Genomic DNA, 19,678 nt, shown 5'->3' with positions numbered 1-19,678 from the left:
CATCATTCTAAAAACCTTAATGAACTTGAATGAATTTTTGTTTAACTTAGTTGTTCTATGGTTAAATAGTGACTTGAACCCTATTCTATTTATTTTGAACATTTCTATGTAGAAATCACTTTTTTCAGGGTTTTCAGTGAACTGTGTCCACTTACCAGCTTTTATTGAGTGGCAGTGCCTTGAGTCCACACAGGTGATAGAGGTGGTATTTTTGCAAATATTGAAGTATGAAATACTTAGAAACTTAACATGTTAGGGAAAAAAAGAAACTCAGCCATGTTACCAAGGGCAGCTTTAGCTCAGCAACCAGTGGGAAGCTCTGAAATGACTAATGCAATGAAGTTTTTCAAACAAATACATATAATTATATACATAGCACAGTTCCAGAAAGTACATGTAGATGCTTCAAGTACAAAGAAGACAGAGGGCTTTATGCAGAGGTTCTCTGGTTGCAAGACTGTGTGGTAATTCCTTCACTACTGAGGACATACAGTGATAATTGTAACTAGAACAATTCTCCCAAATTCTGATTCTACGGATTCATCTTTCTTTCTCTAAGTAGTTCTGTGTGATGTAAAATACCACCCTTTCTGCTTCTGTAATTAAATAAGCACTTACATGATAAATGAATATGTATCTTGTACAGGACTGGTTTTTGAATGTGCATAAAATGCTATATTGTATGGCTCTTTCTTTGCCTGTTGTTTTTAGAATGTATCTTAACATGCAGGGCCATTACAGAATATTATTCTCTCTGGGATTTAGAGAAGGGTGGTATACCAAATCAGTGACAAATAAATAACCTGGAACTTCAAAATGCGGGAGTCTTTAGGTGATGTGTAGACAGTGAGCCTAGTGGTTGAACCGGTAGGCTTTGTTATTGATACACGTAGCCAGCTTTCTGCCCAGCTCTGCCACCTATCAGAACTTCTATTCCTTGGTTAAAAAATGCCCTTCTTTGAAGGTAAATGAGAAGACTTAATGAGATAAATTGGGTAATGTACCCAGAATAACAACAGGCATATGGCATATAATGAAATATGTGTGTGGGGGAAGGATGTTTGATATTGAAACATCATTCATTCAAGTGTTGGGCCCCTGAAGTGTTTATTGGCATGTTGCATTCTAAAATCATGTATGGTCATGGATGAATGGACATTATCTCTAAAGTTCCTTAAAACCTAGAAAGCTAAGGTCCTTGTCTTTATTCATATAGTTGAATGTTAGTACGTACTATGTCTTGATCTTGTCTTCACCAGGAGTAATATTATTGATTATTTTTGCTAGAGACATATAGGACCAAATATAATTTAATTCCCCAAACTGATTTAAATTATTATTTTTTTACAAAAGGAGTGTCTTAATTACATGTTTTATATTTTTTCTCCTATAAATTCTAATATGTTCTCTTCTCCATAGGCTTAACCCCTCATTTTTTTTTCTGTGTTAGAGAGTAAGGTCAAGGTATTTTTTTTATTTCTTGAGAATTGACCCTCAGGAGAACGTTATTCTTGGGATGATGGATGCTTTGGACAGAAAGGTACTTGGCACATGACTTCTTTGGTGATGGAAAATTTGTAGAACATAAAAATAGTTTTGCTGTTTTTATGTTTTAAAACTATACTAGATACTTCCTACAACATGAAAGAAAAGAATCATTGCAACTTCTTGTTTATGTGATTTCATCCAAAGTAGAAGCTGTCCCATCGAACAAGAACAATCGTTTGTTTTACCTGTGCACATTCCTTACTCTTAATTCTCTATGGGTTTTTCAGCGTTGCTGCTCAAAACTTTGTGTGCATACCAACTAGCTGGGGATCTTGTTAAGATGCAGAGTCTGACTGAGTGGCTTCAGGGTGGGATCTGAGTTTCTAACCAACTTCCAGGGATCCCATTTTGAGTAGCAGTTCTTATGCTATAGAATCTACAGTAGGTGTTTGATGAATAAGCTTCTTTCTTATCACATGGGCCATGACACAAATGATTTATTTTTAGCAAATGTAGCTTTGGATCTCTGTCTCTTTTCTTATAGCCTTATAAGTTTTTCTGACATTATTTATAAGTGAGAAATTGATAACTTCCTCTAAATTTTCTTTACACGTGTTTCAAATGAATCTTTTTGGTATCATCAGTAATGATTAAAAGTATCCGTTTGAGCTTCTTGTCTCTGGTCATGAGTTGATCATTTTTCCTATGGTCACAGAAAGACATGCACGTATATTATCACTCCCTCATTCATATTTTATCATTGAGGTTATGCTGTATATGCTATTTGTACCTTATACTAAACAATTTGTTTTAAAGATATTTTTCATATCAATATGTAAAATTACATAATGCTTTTTACTAGGTTATAATATTTTATTTTTATTATGGATGAATCATATTTTGTTTAGCCAATTACACTGTTTTACTCTAAAAATAACCTTATGAGATACATAGTACAGGAATTATCTTTTAGAGATGAGAACACTGAGGATTTGTAGTTAAAGAGTGAAATACCCCTTAATAGTTATTTACTGAGTTCCTGCTGGAAACCTAGAATTGTATCAATACCCTCAATACCATTCACGAGCATTTTATAAGTAACATAAATGTGATGTAATAAAGAATCTGAAATAGTCTGAGCGCTACTTAATGTATTAATCTTTTTGATAGAAGCCTTTGATTTTTTTTACATACTTCTCTGCTAAACAATGTTCTTAAAGATATTTTAACCTCTTTTAATGTCTTAGATTTAACTATTACTATGTCTGATTTTCAGAGATTGGCTTGTGAGAGAGCTGTGCCTGCACCCTGCGCGCCCCCAGATAAAGGCTGTTGTGTTGGTGGCTCGTTTCTCTTACTTGGCTACGTCTCCTCGCTGCCGGGGTGGCCTCCTATTACTCTTATTCCTCTTCCCTGAGCTTATTTTCCACTCTTTTAATCGCCCTTCCTCCTTTAGTCACTCCGTTGGTTTGTCATTAGGCAATGAGGGTTTTATTTACCAGTCATGTCACATTTTCAGCATTCAGAATCATGGAATTTGTGGGGCTGGAAGGGATCTCAAGATCATTTAATCCAGCTTTTTTTCAGAAGACACCCAGTTCCTTTAGCCTATTGTGATCATTACTGAGAACTCAGACTTTTAAAATTACTTTAGAAAATTAAATAGACTGCATAAAGAGCAGTGCTATTCCGAGTGTGGTCCTTAAGACATGAACTGTCTGTTACCCACAATGACAAGTACAGAAATTGGGAGTAAACATTTAGAAACTTTGTAACAGTTGCTAGACTAATTTTTGATCTGTCGAACATAATTTTAAAACTTGAGACTTGTATTTTGTGTCTTTTTTTCACTTTATTTTTGTAGTAATTGATTTTTATTCTATTTTACAGAAGTTTTGTTCTGCGACAGATTAAAAAAAAACAAAAAAACTGGTCCTTCACCACAGATAGTGTGACAAGTACTGATATACTAATAGAAGTACTAATATCTAAAACAGTGTCTGGCACATAGTAGGCGCTCAAAAGCTTATAGCTTCCATGTGTCTTAAAAGTTTGCATTTATTTTGGGTGATGATGCTAGCTATCTGAGCAGCCGATAAATGAAACGTTATTTTATAGAAACGAGGTGATTAAAATTGGTATTGCTGGTTTTCAAATACAAATAATTAAGTTTTTTCCTTTTTAAACTTAGCCTATGCTTTGAAGAGAGATTTACACACAGTAGAATGCAATGTATATTTGTACTGCTTCTTGGAGATACTTGATAACATTTCATGTGCTACTATACCCTTAGCTCAGCAAGTTGAAGGAACTTAAACTTTTTGGTAGCTAGCCATATCCATAAATATTTGGATATATCACAGCAGTATTTATATATAATCTTCTTGGAGAAGAGAAAAAAAGATCTAATGAGAAGCACTGGAGCTTTTGTCAGTTTCAGCTGCCATTCAGCTTTTGGAAAGCACATAGTCATTGAATTATTTAGCATGACCAGTTTGATGGAGTTTAGTGCCACGTACAGGGGCCCTTAGATTTAGTGATCCTTGGCTATTCTTTGGAATTAGAGTAGTCTTGTACTGATTTTTAAAATTGAATCCTATTGTAGTTGAGCTTATATATAATATAATAAATATGGTGTTTATAGGTTTGAGGGACATATTTTTCATACGACTCAGGATCATGGAATTGCCATTCCATATTTAAGGATAAAGAAAGGTCAGTGACTGAGCCAAGTGACTCTCCTCAAATGTCACCCCTTTAAAAGTTCTGTTTATAATCTAAGAATCCTTAGAAACCAAATCTCTTTGACTTATTAGATCTCACTTTGGCAAATTAAAAATTATTTAAATGTTAAGAAACCTGATTGGATTGCTTTTTTAAAACTTATTTATTATGGTGACATTGATTAACAAAATCCAGTAAGTTTCAAATGTACAATTCAGCAGTAGGATTGCTTTTTGCCTGGCAATACCATCCATTCTCTGTGATACCACACACATAAGGTAGTAGGATAAATGTTTATCCATATAATGAAATGGAATGACACGTTTTATTTTTTAAAAATCCCATTGGGAACATCCTTAATCTCATGCTTAGTTAAATATAGAATAAATATTTGATCTATAGGGCAGCCTCATTTGTTTTGAGCCTCATTTTTATTTGTACAAGGCTCAAATTTTAATATCCGTAATGTTTGAAACTGAACTAGGACTTGGAATAACCAGCATACACCATGGTTGAGAATAGTTTTGTTGTGATGACTCAAAACACTTTGGAGTTCGACGTGTTGTGCCCTGGTTTTAATGGGAGCATTTGAATGTCACCCTTGCTTTCCCCTCTGTCTCTTTTAGGAGCCAGGCTGAAGAACGTCAGGAAAAAGAACCACTGTTATTAATCCTGTCTTGTGCATAGTACATTTTGGCAAATGCTGGCTGATGAAATTAAAATTACCGTTCACATTTAAAAAATTACGTTTCTCTAATATTATTAGCAAGCAAGTGGATCCTAGGGGAACGGGAAATGGAGATTTAGCCTAACTTTTCAAAGTCAAAGTTTAGAATTTATTTTGGGATTTCGCTTTGACGCATGAAAGGATCTGATCGTAGTTTCTTAAAATAACTCAATTTATCTCTGTTCAGTAGTCATTGTTGAAACCCAAGGAAAAGCCACATTTTGGGAAATATGAAAGACAGGAAACTGGCATTCTTTTAATGGTAAAGTATGTTCTATGAGAGGGATGATAAAAACTCAGTCTGCAGGTGGGTTAATAATTCCAGAGCCTTTTCTTTTAGGTAGCATTTTTAGGTTTTAGGGAAATAGTACAGGTTTGGCGAAATATCCACTTGCCTGAAAAGGCTCGTCCTTGGAACCTCAGAGCGGGCAAGATAACATTGCTGTACTGGTCAGCGTGGTTTTAGCCTGGGAGTGGTGGCTCCTCGCCAGGGGCTGTCCAGTCAAGTTCTTGGTTCTTAAATCCTTCTGCTTGTTCCCATAGTGTCGTCATTCTGTTTTGGTCTGGGCTAAGGCAAGGACTTGATCTTCGTCACGGATGCTCGCTAACATGAGAACCATGACGCTTCCAGCCTTTTGGCAACTGACCGTCTTGTAGAAATTCTGAAGTTTTCTCATTGCAAGCAAGGTTTCATCACGAGCCACCTACCAGTTTCTGCTGCGAGTTTTGAGGATCAATTACAGTTAGGCTCTGTGTGTTTAAAACGCAGGTTGATAGTCTAAAAAATTTCTTTTTCTTTGCTTCCTGTATTTTCAGGTGCCTAAATAGAGCAGAGAAATTTTTTGTTATATGGCCGTGTTATTTTTATGGCCAAATCCTGGTGGGGCTTTGTGCGTTTTAATATGGATGAGCTGAATGGAGTTCAGATCTGCACTGGGCTGGGCCGTGCCCCCTCCTTGCTTGTTCCCCTTCTTCCCTAACTTCTTTTTTATCCCTTAGAAATATTTTCAATAGTCAGGAGGGAGGCTAATGTTTTAATGACATTTAAAGCCAACTTCTCCAACTTAGATTTATATCCGAGTGGTTATAGCTAATTCTTGTCTGTCTAGGTTTTGAAATGTAGGCAAAATAGACGAGAAAACTTTTTTGAGAAATCTCTGGCTTCCTGTCCTGAAAAGGTTACGTTGATAGTCGCTTCCTTCTCATTTTCTAAACTAAATTCACACACAATCTAGTTTATCTAAACAAACCTTCAAACTGAACATCAATATTATGTTTTTAGATCTCTAAAAGATGTACAAGTCAGAAAGTGCTTTATGTGCTTTTTCATATTATAGCCCAGTTTCTTTACCGCCAAAAGACAGATAAAGTTTCAGTCTTCTGAGAAGGCAAAGAAAAATCCACAGTCTTATGTCACACCTATTCAGTGTCATAAACGAGAAATAGAGCCCTTTTTTCTTTCAAAAAAACTGCTTTCGCAGGATTCGCCGTAAGATCGAACAGAGCTTGTAGGCCATAATAAGGAAAAGCAAAGCTCTATATAAAGAAAACTCATTTCATAATGAAATAAAAGCATAGAAAAAAATTGTCTGGAGCAAATGGAAGAAGACAGGAGGCCTCACAAAGCGTGGGCAGAAGGGACGGTGCAGCTACCTGTCTTCTTTCTCACTGTCATTGATTACTTTAGATTCTTATTGATCAAGTTGTGTTCTTGGATATTAAAGAAAGACTTTGGTTGCCAGGTTAAGTTTCTCCGGTAAGGAATGATCAAAAGATTTTTAGTTCTTGGTATTTGATTTCATGATGTTAAACGTGTATGTTTTTCTCCCTTCTCTTAAATCATAACCCATCCTATTCAAATTTCCCAACACAGTCCAGAAAGTTAAACTTTGAATGTATTTTTTTAAATAACTAAAGTGAATTTAAGTGAATTTTGTTTTGAGAATTTTATAAACCTACTTTGAGGTAATGAGGGAGAGATGGGTGTTCTTGCTCTAAATCATAATTTGGCAGGTCAGAGATTTCTGATGGTCCTTACCATTGCCTCTTATCCTTTCTTTATAGTTTCCCATTGTTATTCTATCTAATGTATCTGAATGGCTGCAAGTAAATAGTAAAAAGAAACCAAGAAGTAAAATCCAGATCGAATATAGCTTTACCATTATTTATAATTTCTGTGTGTATGGAAAATGTATATCTCTATACTATCTAAAAACAAAATAACATCCTCGAGAACTTTGTGAAGTAAAATCTACCCCCAAAAGTATATTTATAAGCTTTTCTTTTTCTATGTAATGTAATGTTCAGTGACAGTAATTCACTCATCATAGTGGGCTTTTTTTTTTGGATATTTCTTTTCCAGCCCTCCTATTCTTAGGCTTTTCCATTACTTAAGAAGATGATGGTGAATAATACGTTTAAAAAGTTGACTTAAATGCCTAGGCTAGCAAAGGTTGTACCTAGTGATCTTATTTGGGGTTATTCTTTTTCTTTTTTCTACGTTTCTACTTTTAAGGAGCCTAATGTAACCAAAACTAAACCAATGTCTTATATTTATTGATGATTTTCTGATTTTCAAGTCATATTGAAACTATGACATTTATCCTGATATATTTTAAGAGCTAGGCATTCTGTAAAATAAAGGCCAAAAAACTTCTAGTGGGAAAAGTTTTCAATTTCCCTATAACTGCATGTGCATTTGTGAGAGCTCCTCAGCCTTCTTACACCCCACAGTGTGTTTTATAAATATTTATTTAAGTTGAACTACAGCACCGATATATGAGAGAGAATGGGCACACTACGCATGTACCTTATTTATTAACATTTCTGAGAGGCAGCAGATCTGAGTCATTCTGTCTTTGTTTTGAAGACTAGGAAATCTGAAGAACAAAAAGATTAGTGACTGACATAGCTTGGATTAGAATTTTTGCCTCTTAAACACAGAGAGTAGTATTTTATCTGTTAAGCCATGTTATTAAGTAGGTACATAAGATGTCCTTAGTAATAAGATCTTTCTTGTGCATTGGCACAATTTAAAGCAATACAACATAAAAATATGTAAAAATACTCTGTTATGCTCTTTCGTGATTTATCTGTAGCTTCAAAGCGAGGGGGGTGGGTGGCGGGGAACCAACTAAACACACTGAATTAAAACCTTTCGCTTTTACCCCTTGGCCTAGAAATTTCTGTTTATTAAAGCATGAGATTCATCTAATCCTATGAATAGTTAATAGATAGATCCAGAAATTTCCAGAGTTGTCTCTGTTGGGGTACCTGCTTAAATAGTCCTCTTCCCTAAACCACTTACCTGGTTTTTCACTATTAAAAGATTATTTAAATTTGGTTACCTAGAGAAGCTCTCCATGATGTCGTGAGCTGAATTTGGAGATAGCAGGAGGGCCACGGTATGCCTTTATCTTTGTCCTGGCAGACACTAACCACACCCCACCTTGGCGTATTTGGTAAGAGGTGATAGGGTGTCAGAACTGATGATGAGCCCTGTCCCCTTGGTGCTGTGGGGACCTCTGTTTTCACAGTAAGCTCATGTTACTCTGGAAGCAAGAGATTTGAATTCTTTGTAAACACAAATAAAATTTGAGTCCAGGGAGTAGGCATGGGCTGGCTGCTTAACGCAACTACGCAGAAAGCTGGGTTCAGATCTTTCAGATCTGCAGAATATCAACAATAAACCCTTACCTGAACTGAACTGATGGTTGGACTGTGAAATGAGGTGGCTGATGAAGAGGATTTATGCTGCCATTCCCACTCAGTTAGATTTTTGACACAGAGTCAAGCTTTTTATTAGGGAGACTAAAAGACCCTTAACGTAGATAGAACCACATTCGGTATTTGGTTCTAGTTGGCTGAGCTGCCATGTTAGCCAAAAGAGTTGACCCAGTCTTCTCACCGAAAGGTCGAATAACCAGGAGAACAAAGGGTGGTGTGACATGTGGCCAAAAGTATTGGCATCATAAGTCAGAGCAGGCGGTACACGGAGTATGAAATTGAGGGTGTGTCTTGCTGACAGCCTTAAGCTTTTTAAATTGGATTACTTTTTCTCATGATGAAATAGTCTTATTCATTTGAGGGACACTAAAGATGTTTACTTCTTTCGAAGCTTAGAAAAATGAATTCATCCAAGAACACTGAAGCATAAAATTTATAAAAATATGCTGAGAGATTAGTGAAGACCTCTTTATTGACTTCATATCCTTAACCAAAAGAGTAGTCTCTTTAAATTTCTAAGAAGCAAATTCTGGAATTTGTATTAGACTGCTTAGAAGTTTAAGAGAATATGACAGTATTGCTCTCAAAATCAGTGAAATCAAAGCAAGAAAAGTCACACAGACTATTTTTCCCTAATAACATACACTGTTTCCCCAGAAATGATTACTACCTTTCTCCTTTTAGCATGTTGCAAGAATGGCATGTTTATTTTGGGTTTCGAGTCTAAAAAGACATTCGATACCAAAATTAAAAGTGCTGTAGTTTTACAATAGCCTTTCCAAAAAAATATAAAATTTTTCAGAAATATAAAATTGTTCAAAGTATTCTCAACATACTTTATTGCATTTCTAGAATTAAGTAGGCTTCTTTAATCATATTCGTTTTTCTCCTTTGCCATCGGCTCTTGCCTAAAATAAAATCCTCCTACACTTGCTCAGCCATTTTCACTCCGTAACACTCCAGGCACAGTTTCTAGGAAAAGGTTAAAATTGTGAGTAATGTATGTCCTGCTGACCACCATGTTTGTACCTCCACAGCTGAATTCTGGACCAATTTCTTTTTTTTTTTAATAATATTTTTTATTTTTCAGTTATATTTGGCATACAACATTACATTAGTTTCAGGTGTACAACACAGTGATTAGACATCTATATAATTGGACCAATTTCTTTGCCATCTGTTCTGAGCATGGATAAGTTGAGATTCATATAACAGAGAGAAGCGAAACTCAATGTTTCCTCTGATTTCTCCTTCCCTAAGACATGTGGCTTCTCTTTGCCAATTAGACTTCGCTGGAGAATAACTTGACATGGAAATACCATGTGACAAATTTTTCAAATGTTGATTTTTGAGGTATTTCTTTCTAGATTTCTCTATGTATAGTGTTTTTTTGTTTTGTTTTGTTTTGTTTTGTTTTGTTTTGTTTTGTTTTGTTTTGTTTTGTTTCCACCTATAGCACCTGATCTTCCTAGGTGGTCTCCCATCCAAGTACTAACCAGGCCCAACCCTGCTTAGCTTCCAAGATCAGACGCAATTGGGCCTGTTCAGGGTGGCATGGTCGTAGACAAATTTTTTAAAAGTAGTAAAAATATTTTATTTTTTGAATTGTAGTCTGCTTTGTTTACCTAATGTTATATTTTAAGTATTTTTTCTATAATATTATAGCCATCCCACCAATCCAAAGGCAATTTGGGCTTACTGTACGCAACTTGGAAAATAAAGAAAAAAATAAGATAAAAATCAACCGTAATTTCTCCATTGTTAAGATTTTAAACCTCTTCTCTCCCCGCCCCATAAATACACAGTGTATATACGCTCATACATTTATATATAAATGATAAACATGCACATTTAAAAAATAGGATTATGCTCTACTTAACGTTTTAGCGAATATGAGCTTTTGATCCCCCCACAGTTCTGTTTGACACAACTTTCAGGAGCACCTAAAACCAATTTCAAGGAAATAGGAAAACCTGCTTGATGAAGCTTATTTCTCTCAACCATAAAATTGATCAGTTTCTTAACTCTTGCTTTAGAGGTTGCTTACAAAAAATAGAACGATGCTAGGGTCACTCGCATAAAATATATGGTCCTCCTAATCCATCCTCTTGTAGAACACTTCTTGTGTTAATCGAGTTTATTTCTTAATATTAAAGCAATTAGAACTTTTCTCTTTGCTGCAGTGATTTGCATGAATAAAAAAAGTTTTTCCACCTGCAATTAGAATCTCGGTCTTTAAAAACATTCAGCTTTTATGTTCACTGTGCTCCACCATTTTATCTTTATGGTCTGTTCAGACTAAGAAATGAACTATTTCTGCCCAAGGCTGGGGCAAGGACTTGGCAGAGCCAATGAGATGACAGCCTGAAAAAGCTCAAGCAGGGAATTCTGTGTATTGTCCTGTTACACGACAACCATTTAAATAGAATGTGTTTATAGTTCGTATGGCAAGCAGTTGGCATGAGAGCATGCACAGCCTGGGCCAACACACAGTCCTTCTGGTTCTAAATCAACGGTTCTAACACTGGCCGCGAGGCCCCTTTCCTCCTGCCCTGAGCATCACTGCGTTAAGAAACCACAGCGACAGGGGAGAGAGCGCTACACTAGAACAAAGGTTATGAATTGTAGCTCCGAGTTCTATCCACTCGGGGTCCGATATTCGTCTTAATATCAATGTGCAGATTGATGGTTAGTGGTAGGTAATGGAAGTACAAGTAAGTTCTTCATTTCACTTGGTTTTGTATTGCAATCACTGGGTTATTCCCAATCCTGGAGTTTCATATTTCAAAGAGTCTTCTTGACAGGTGCTAAATCATTTATCATCAGAGATTTATTTTTAGCTTTATTGAAGCATAATTGACAAGAGATTTTTAAATTCAACATTTGTCCTCTCATGAAATATATACATATATGTTTTATACAATAAATGTATGTATTTATGAAAAACTGAGAATTTGGGCCAACCGATTGCAAACTGTTGTCAGAAGGCCAAATTCAACCCACAGATAGGTTTTGTTTGGTGTGCAGTTTTCCTCAAAAATACTTGAATTTGAATGCCTTTAGGAGGGATGTACATATTCCAGTTTGCTGTGGACCTCACTATTTCCTTTATATATGTATATGTGAAATGCTCATCCAAATGACTAATAACCTGTTTTTACTAGGAAAGCTCTTATTTAGGAATATAAAATTCCATGTGTCCTTTTCTTCTATTTAAAAAAAATGGGAGTGACCGAGTAGGGCTGTCATTGAACACGTTTCCCCCTCCTTTCTCATTTCCCAGCCTCTGAGGTCACGGCTGGGGAAAATAAGCCACCAGTGACTCAGAGCAATTGTGGAGGCTGCAGAAATTCAGAAACTGTGGCAGCCTCAACACAAAAGCTTCACCTCCTCCTTCATGTCATGGAGTGGTCATTTTTCACTCTAGAAACCCAAGAGTAGCTTCAACCAGTGGATTGTCTTGGTTTTCTTTTCCTTTGTTTTTTGGAGAATGCAGCGTCTGTCATTCAATCAGTTCACCTAGTAATGAGGGCTAATTTACATGCGGTAATAGGCTTCATCCTAAACCAAAGTTCAGTGCCAGTAGAGGTGAACAGTGTTTTCCAAGCCACACCTGGTAAGAATTAGTGGGATGCTCACTAAGTATACAGATACCTGGGACCTTTGATGGAAGGTGAAGGGTATGTAAGTGCGGTATGTTTTTCCAACTAGTGCTCAAGGTGATTCTTAGCATGTGAGGGAAACACTGGCGGTGTGACCTCTGAGTTTAGAGACAGCCTTTTAATCCCAGTTCTCGTTTACTAGTGAAGTGACCTTGGCCATTGGCTTAATCTTCTAAACCAGCAGTTTTCTTATCTGTCAAATGATGAGGACACTGCTATGATTTTCCAGATTACAGACCACAGTGAATGGAAGCTTCTGAGCATAGTTTCTGGCACGTAAACATTTGGTAAATATAGCTCCCTCACCAGCAGGCTTCCTGTGAGCTCTTGAGCTACAGCTTTCTAGAGCCTTGCTTTCTATTCTTTCTAAAATAACGTTTTACAAAAGTAATACATGTTCTCTGGAAAAAAAAATTAAAAAGCAAAAGGAAGAAAAATATCAGTTACTTGTACTCTATTATTTTACAGATTTACTTCCAGTCTCTCTGTAGACAAATGTAATAATGTGATTAATATATAGTTAGTCATCTTTTTTGGTAAAATCCTTAATTGTCCTCAAATTGCTTATTTTGCTATTTACCTTCGTGTTTATTAGATTTTGCTTTTTTGTGTTGGTTAGTTTTTGTGTGTTCTTACAAATAGGGTTTAGAGTCTTATTTATAGTTTTGTGTTGTTTCATTGTTCCTGATTTTTTTCTTAATCTATAAACTGTCTATTCAGTAGGAAAAACTCGAGATAGTCCGGATACCTACTGCCAGTTTCGTTTCCAGTCTCCTTGATGGGAGCATGCCTCTGTGCCTACCTGTGTGAGCTGTTTATAAACTCTGAGTTAAGCTAGTTTTGGAATTTGTATTTCGGACAGAGATATTGCTAGCCTGTTCAGTTTCTTACAGTGTGACTATTTACCAGGCTATGTTCTTCACGCTTAACGCTCATCCAAGTTGTGTCAGAGACCACAGGACCAGTTATGACACCTCTGCAGTGTGTTTCACTAAAACAGAACCGTGTAGGGTATTTTTGTGGTGGTTGATTTTCCTGCTTAAAGCCATTAAGAGTTGGAAATGCTTTAGAGTTAAAAATTTTTAAGTTTTCCCAAGAGTGACAGTTCTAAGTAAATGGAAATCAACAGTTATTACTAAAAATTGTGAGGTGATCTACAGGAGTACTTGTGGAGAGATATTAAGGTACACATTCAGCCTTATTCAAACTCCATTCCATTGCCCCTGCCCCCCGCCCCCACCCCGCATAGTTGGCCTCCTCCAGGTTTATTCATCTCAACTCTTTTTAGCCGCAAAGCCTGAAAAGCCTACCTATAGAATAGTGTTATCTTTTTGAAACTCAGTGTTATATGCATGTTACTTAATGTATCTTAGAGCTTTATTCATATATTATACATATGAATTGCTCAGCCTCTTTTAAACTTCCTCACAGATGATTTAACACTTCTGTTGCTAGACATTTTAGGTCGATTTCAGTTTTTCTCTGATACAATGTTCACTATCTTTGTACCTCTAAATGTTTCTGAATCCTTATGGTGCTTATCAATATTTCGTACATCAGAAAGCACATTACAGATAAAGCGTGTCGAATCAAATTTGAAGAATTGTGTTTTTATTTTATTTATAAATAAATAAAATATAATTCAGTAGTACCTGTCAAAGTAGCACTACTGTCAAAAAATGTGGAGCATAGTATAGTTCTGAGAGAATGTCAGTATCGCTAGCTACCTACATGCTCTGATGATCAAGGATGCAAGTTGAACCTTTTTACAACAAATATGTGTAACAAAGATATTTTTAAGCCTTAGCTGTTGGAAATTTATTTTTTTCGTGATATTTGATACAGCATATTTCAGTCTAAAAAATTTAACATGTCTTTGAAGATGATTTTGCCTGTAATTTTAAGAGTTTTGGTGAAATTCTAAAATTCTAGTGATCTTGAAGAAAAGGAAGCTGATATTTTATTTTATCAATAACCTCTGGGTAATATGGAGTAATGGAAGTAAAATATATATTGATGTGGTAAATAACAATGTTTTTGAAATAACTTTCCAATATATAAAATTTTTTGGTTGTGGTTTATGCTTAATTTTGTCGTCTCTTACATTGCTTACTAAGAAAGGAATCCTTTGTTAAAAAAAAAAACCATGTTCAAAAGAGAAATTGAACTTTAGCTATCCTGCAATATTTCAGAACATAAGTATAACATAGTACAATTTGGTATATGTGGCTTTGGCAGTAAGAATTAATAAAAAATCTTACAGAAGCAGCTTCTGGCTGTTGAAATTCATAAAGTACTAGGTCTTTTTAAGTGTCGTAGAGTATTTTTGCGTGTTTATTTATCCTGTACCAGTCAAGGATTTTATAACTCAGAAGTGATAGTAAAAGCAGCTTTAAGAGGGGGCATTTTATGTATTTTGCTTTAGTAATTGATAAAACTCTTAGAAATTGAAGTCATGGACTCCAAATATAGGCCAGAAAAAGTGAATTTTTTCTTTATGTTTTTCTGATCGTGGGACAGGACTAATAATAACTCAGCAGTGAACCCTATAAATTTCAGATGTGGAAAGTGAAGCAGTAGGTTATGAGCCAGTTAGGCTTTCTAATGTCCAGATGAGGACAATGGATGAGCAGACCTTTGGGATTGATAGTCATATGCAGTTATTTTGGGTGAGCAATATTTGACGTGTTAATTTCATCAGAAAGTTTTGCCTTTAGATGTAAATTCATTTTAGCCAAGAGTTTCTGGATTTGTCCCTGATTTGCTAAGGTAGGAGTTTAATATCTAAATATGTAATATGATTGAGCTTTCTGTTACCTTCTTTTTAGTGATTTATCCTTATACTCCTTACTCCCTGCCTCCAACAGCATATTAAGTCTTAGCTAGGAAAGGTACATTTAATTTTAGCTAGTTGGTTAGTTTTTCTGAACATTTGTTCTTTGCAGACTGAGGGAGACAGATGGATTTGAATTCTAAAGTGGAGGGTTTTGATTTAGTAGAAGAAATAACCAGTGAAGTGATAGACGAGGTTTCCAGGCAGTTTTAATTAGTCAGGCACAGCTGTGAGCAGGAATTGACAAGAAGGGCAAGATTCAGTGGCATGCAAGATGCAGCATTTCTTAGAGGTACTTGGTGGTCTGCCACGGTCATCAGTAATTTTTACTGAGCATCATTGGGTGCTTGTTCAAGTTCTTGCCTAACCCAGCCAACAGTTACAAGCCACGAGTTTAGAACTAATGCCTTTAATCTTCGTAATTAAAGTATGGATGACACAGATTTCAGCTTTCTTGTTCATGTTAACCAGTAGGGGAAGTCAGGAGTCTCGGGCAGAAGTGCCGACCTAGGAGTGCATTTAGAAGCGGTACCTCACTGTGCCTGTTCCTTTGTGTCGTTCTGTTTGGAGGGCATGCATGTGCACTACCATGGAGCGTTTTTAGTCATTTGCTCATGCAACAAATATTTATTGAGCACCTATTTGGGGCCAGGTTCTCTGGTGCTTGGCATACATTAGAGAACAAAATAAACAAAGCTGTAAGCTTTGTTGCTGGAGTTTGAAATAAATTTGAAAAATATTTTTTTCAAATTGTATTAATTAAAGTTTGGAGTGCTTACTACACGCCAGGTGCTGTGCTCTGTGCCTTATTTGAGGAGAAACAATTTAAAGCATACTGAGATTTTTAGTGCTGAAGATATAAAGATGAATGAATCTAAGTACATAATAATTATCTGTAAAACTTGTATTTTAATTGAGAATATGATTAGAATCCCTCCTGTGCACAATTCTGAGAATCAACAAAGTTTGCAACGGGGGCCCTCTGTATTCCCTGAGGGAGATTGGGTCATCACAGTAAATGTCAGATGGCAGCACTTAGGCTTAGTGCACACACTCAGTCAAGTGGCTGCTACAGAGCAGGGCTTCTCAATCTCTGCCGCATAATTCTCTGTGGTGGGGGCCTCCTGTGCACTGTAGGATGCTTAGCAGTGTCCTTGGCCTCTACCCACTAGATGCCAATAGCACCAAATATTTCTGGGCATTGCCACATGTCCTCTGGGAGGCAATCTCTGTCCACCCTGCCACCCCTGTGGCTTTTAAGAGTCTCTGCTCTAGGCATTAGTCTCCCTAGACAACCAGCAAGCAGCTCCTTCCAGCGGCAGATGTAACTGCAGCATCACCCAGAGCTTAGCTTGTGCATCACTTCGCACTGTTCCTAAAAATATGAAGCACTTGAGCTATTCACACCTTATACTGGGAATACTTCATTATACAGGGATGGCATCTCTAGAGAAACCACTACGTGCTTATCAGCAGTGAGGATGATGATCTTGGTCTGCTTTTTAGGGCTGGAATAATGATACAAATGACAACATTCTCTTTTTTTTATTTTTAAATATATTATTTGAAAATGTATGTAAGATGTATATATCTTTTGGGTAGAACTTTTGAATATGTATATTTAAATATATATACTCTGATCCCACCATCCACTTAAGAAATTAATGGATTCTTACCAGTACCTTTAAAGCCCCTGTGTGTTCTTCAATCTAACTCTCTCCACATAGGAAACCATTACCCTTAATTTTGTGTTTAGGTTTTTTTTTTTTTGCTTTTTAAAATTGTTTTATCACATTATACACACAAACCTAAACATTGTAGAGCTTAGTTTTATGTGTTTTAAGATTTTATGATATAAATATAGTATGCCATATGTGTTTTTTGTCTCGCTTTTTTTTACTCCACATGTGTTATATGATTCTTCCATGTTCATATATATATAGCTATACTTCATTTATTTTCATTGCTGTGTAATTTTCAATTATCTGACCACAATCACAGTGTAGCCATTTGCCTGTGGATGGATACTTGAGTCATTTCCAGTTTTTCTTACCATAAACAATGTTGCTGTGAATCTTCTTATACTTGTCATCTGGTGGTCACGTGCAAGAGTTTCTGCTGGGAATTACCTAGAACCGAGTTGCTGGATTGTAGGCTATTTGCATATAGTAGGCTGAACGGTGGCCCCTATCAGGTCCTAATCCTTGGAGCTTGTAAATGTTACTTTATATGGAAAGAGGATTTTTTTTTTTTTTTTGCAGGTATGATTAAGTTAAGGACCTTGAGCTGGGGAGATTATCCTAGATTATCAAGAGGGCCCTAAATGCAATCACAAGTGTCCTTAATAGAGGAGAGGCAGAGAGAGATTTCACAAAGTTTAAAAGGAGGAGGCTCAGAGAGGCACAGATCATACGATGTGGCTTCAGCTCGGGAATGCCAGCAGTTACTGAAAGGTTCAAGAGCCAAGAAGCAGATGCTCTCTCAGAGCCTCTGGAGGAAGTGTGGCCCTGACAACACCTTGAATTTGGCCCAGTAATACTGAATTTGGACTTCTGGTCGCCGGAACTGTGAGAAAATAAATAGCTGTTGTTTTATGCCACTAGGTTCGTGGTGATTTGTTACAGCAGCCACAGGAAACTAAGACCGCATTTTCAATTTAACTGGACAATGCTGATTGTTTTCTGATTTATGTTTCCACCAGAAATGTCCTAAGAATCCCTATTGTTTCATTCTTTTCAGCATTTGGTACTTTAGCATTTTACCAGTAGGAGATTTTACTGAGCAATTTCATAAAACCTAGTGCACATTTTGAAAAATCTAGTTCAGAATACAAAAACGACAAATCGAGTGCACTAATAAGGTGCAAATGTTGATATCGAACATTATAAAAATGAAGTTGAGGGGTTTAGTTAAATTTATAAATATGCTGTAGATAATGCCTTATACCTGTTATTTCTCTTACCTTATCTCCCAACCACTAAACTTAATATTTTTTGCACATACTCTTCCTTCTCTAGAAAACAATCCAGTGATTATTTGGTACTCATTCCATGAATTGGCATGCTCTTTGGTTTCTGTCTCGTTTATTTCTATTTTCACTGTATCCCGTCTTACAAAATCTTTGGCTAAACCTAGATTGGTAAAATAGTATTTTGTGAGGGAGGGACAGTAACTTTAACCCATCTGCTTGATAAGGTGGTATACTTGAGCATATATTTCGAGGGAACAGATGTTAGTCATCAATCTCAGAAAATGTATTACACCCTTGTCTCATAAAGTATATTATCTGATGAAAAACATATTGCTCATAGTAACAATACTTGTACCTTCGAGGTGAATCGCACTGGGCACTTAAAAAAAAAAACAGACTTTAAAATGTATTTTCTCATTTTATTAATTTGTTCTGGGTCGTGTTCCTTAAAGGTAAGTAAGCATTTAAGCAAATATAATTTACTTACTGAGGAAAATAAATTAATAATACAGGCATACCTCGTTTTATTGCGTTTCGCTTTATTGTGCTTCACAGATGTTGCGTTTTTTTACAAATTGAAAGCAAGACCCTCCACCAGCAGAAAGATTATGACTTGCTTTATTGGGGTGGTCTGGAACCTAACCCTCAATATCTCTGAGGTATGCCTGTCGTTGTTTATTAACAGTTTTGAGAGTCCCAAGAAAAAGTTTTTATTAGCAAAATTAAGTGGCAAATTGAGGTGATTTAGCTAGACCCGTTTTAAAAGACAGCTTGTTTTAATAGAGTCCGATCATTGGAAAAAGAAAGCCTGTTTGTCATTTATAAGTGCTGCAATAAAGGGCCATCCAGTTTCTTCTTGATTATGGCCAGTGATGGGCTCTCAATATCCTTTTTTAGTTTTGACATTTAAAAAAAAAATGTTTTCTTACAAAAATTTGGAAATTGCAAAAATTTGTAATATGAAAGTAGACAGAATTACACAATGAACTCCTATGTACCCATCACCAGCTTCGGTCATTTTCAGCTCATGGCCAATTGTATTTCAGCTATTTTACCACCTACTTTTCTTTCTCATATTACTCCCTTTTTTTTTTTTTTAACTTTTTAACTCCCGTATTTTGAAGTAAATCTATGACACCATATCATTTTATCCACGAACATTTCAGTGTGTATCTAAAAGATAAGGACTCCTTTTAAAAATGTAACCAGAATAGTATTTCAGTAACTTTAAAAATTAACAGTTCTTTAATATCAAATATGCAGGCAGTGTCCAAATGTTCAGTTGTCTTATAATTTTGCTAATTTTTAAAGGTTTTTTTTGAATTAGGCTCTGAATAAGATACATATCTTGAACGGTTGCTGTCGTTTAAACTATAAGTTTCCATCTTTTTTTTTTTTTCTTGCTTTGCAATTTATTTGTTGAAGAAACTTGCTTCTTTGTCCTGTTAAGTTTCCCACAATCTGGAGTATGCTGGTCGCACCTCCGTAGTATAGTTAAACATGTTTTTTCTCTCCTCTTTGTTCCTGTAAATTCATATTTGGATCTA

General features: G+C 36.0%; 1 protein-coding gene and 1 pseudogene across 1 annotated transcript in view; one reads left to right on the top strand and one right to left on the bottom strand.

Annotated features, from left to right (window-relative positions):
- HECTD4 (HECT domain E3 ubiquitin protein ligase 4) overlaps positions 1 to 19,678 on the top strand; it is a 169,583-nt gene that overhangs the window by 16,477 nt on the left and 133,428 nt on the right. The gene's annotated exons all lie outside the window — the stretch shown is intronic.
- Positions 10,113 to 10,231, bottom strand: LOC111737033 (annotated as a pseudogene).

The sequence above is a fragment of the Pteropus vampyrus genome, unplaced genomic scaffold, assembly GCF_000151845.1.
Source record: "Pteropus vampyrus isolate Shadow unplaced genomic scaffold, Pvam_2.0 Scaffold23, whole genome shotgun sequence".
Taxonomy (NCBI): domain Eukaryota; kingdom Metazoa; phylum Chordata; class Mammalia; order Chiroptera; family Pteropodidae; genus Pteropus; species Pteropus vampyrus.
The sequence above is the reverse complement of the archived record's forward strand: the minus strand, read 5'-3'. Positions and strand labels throughout refer to the sequence as shown.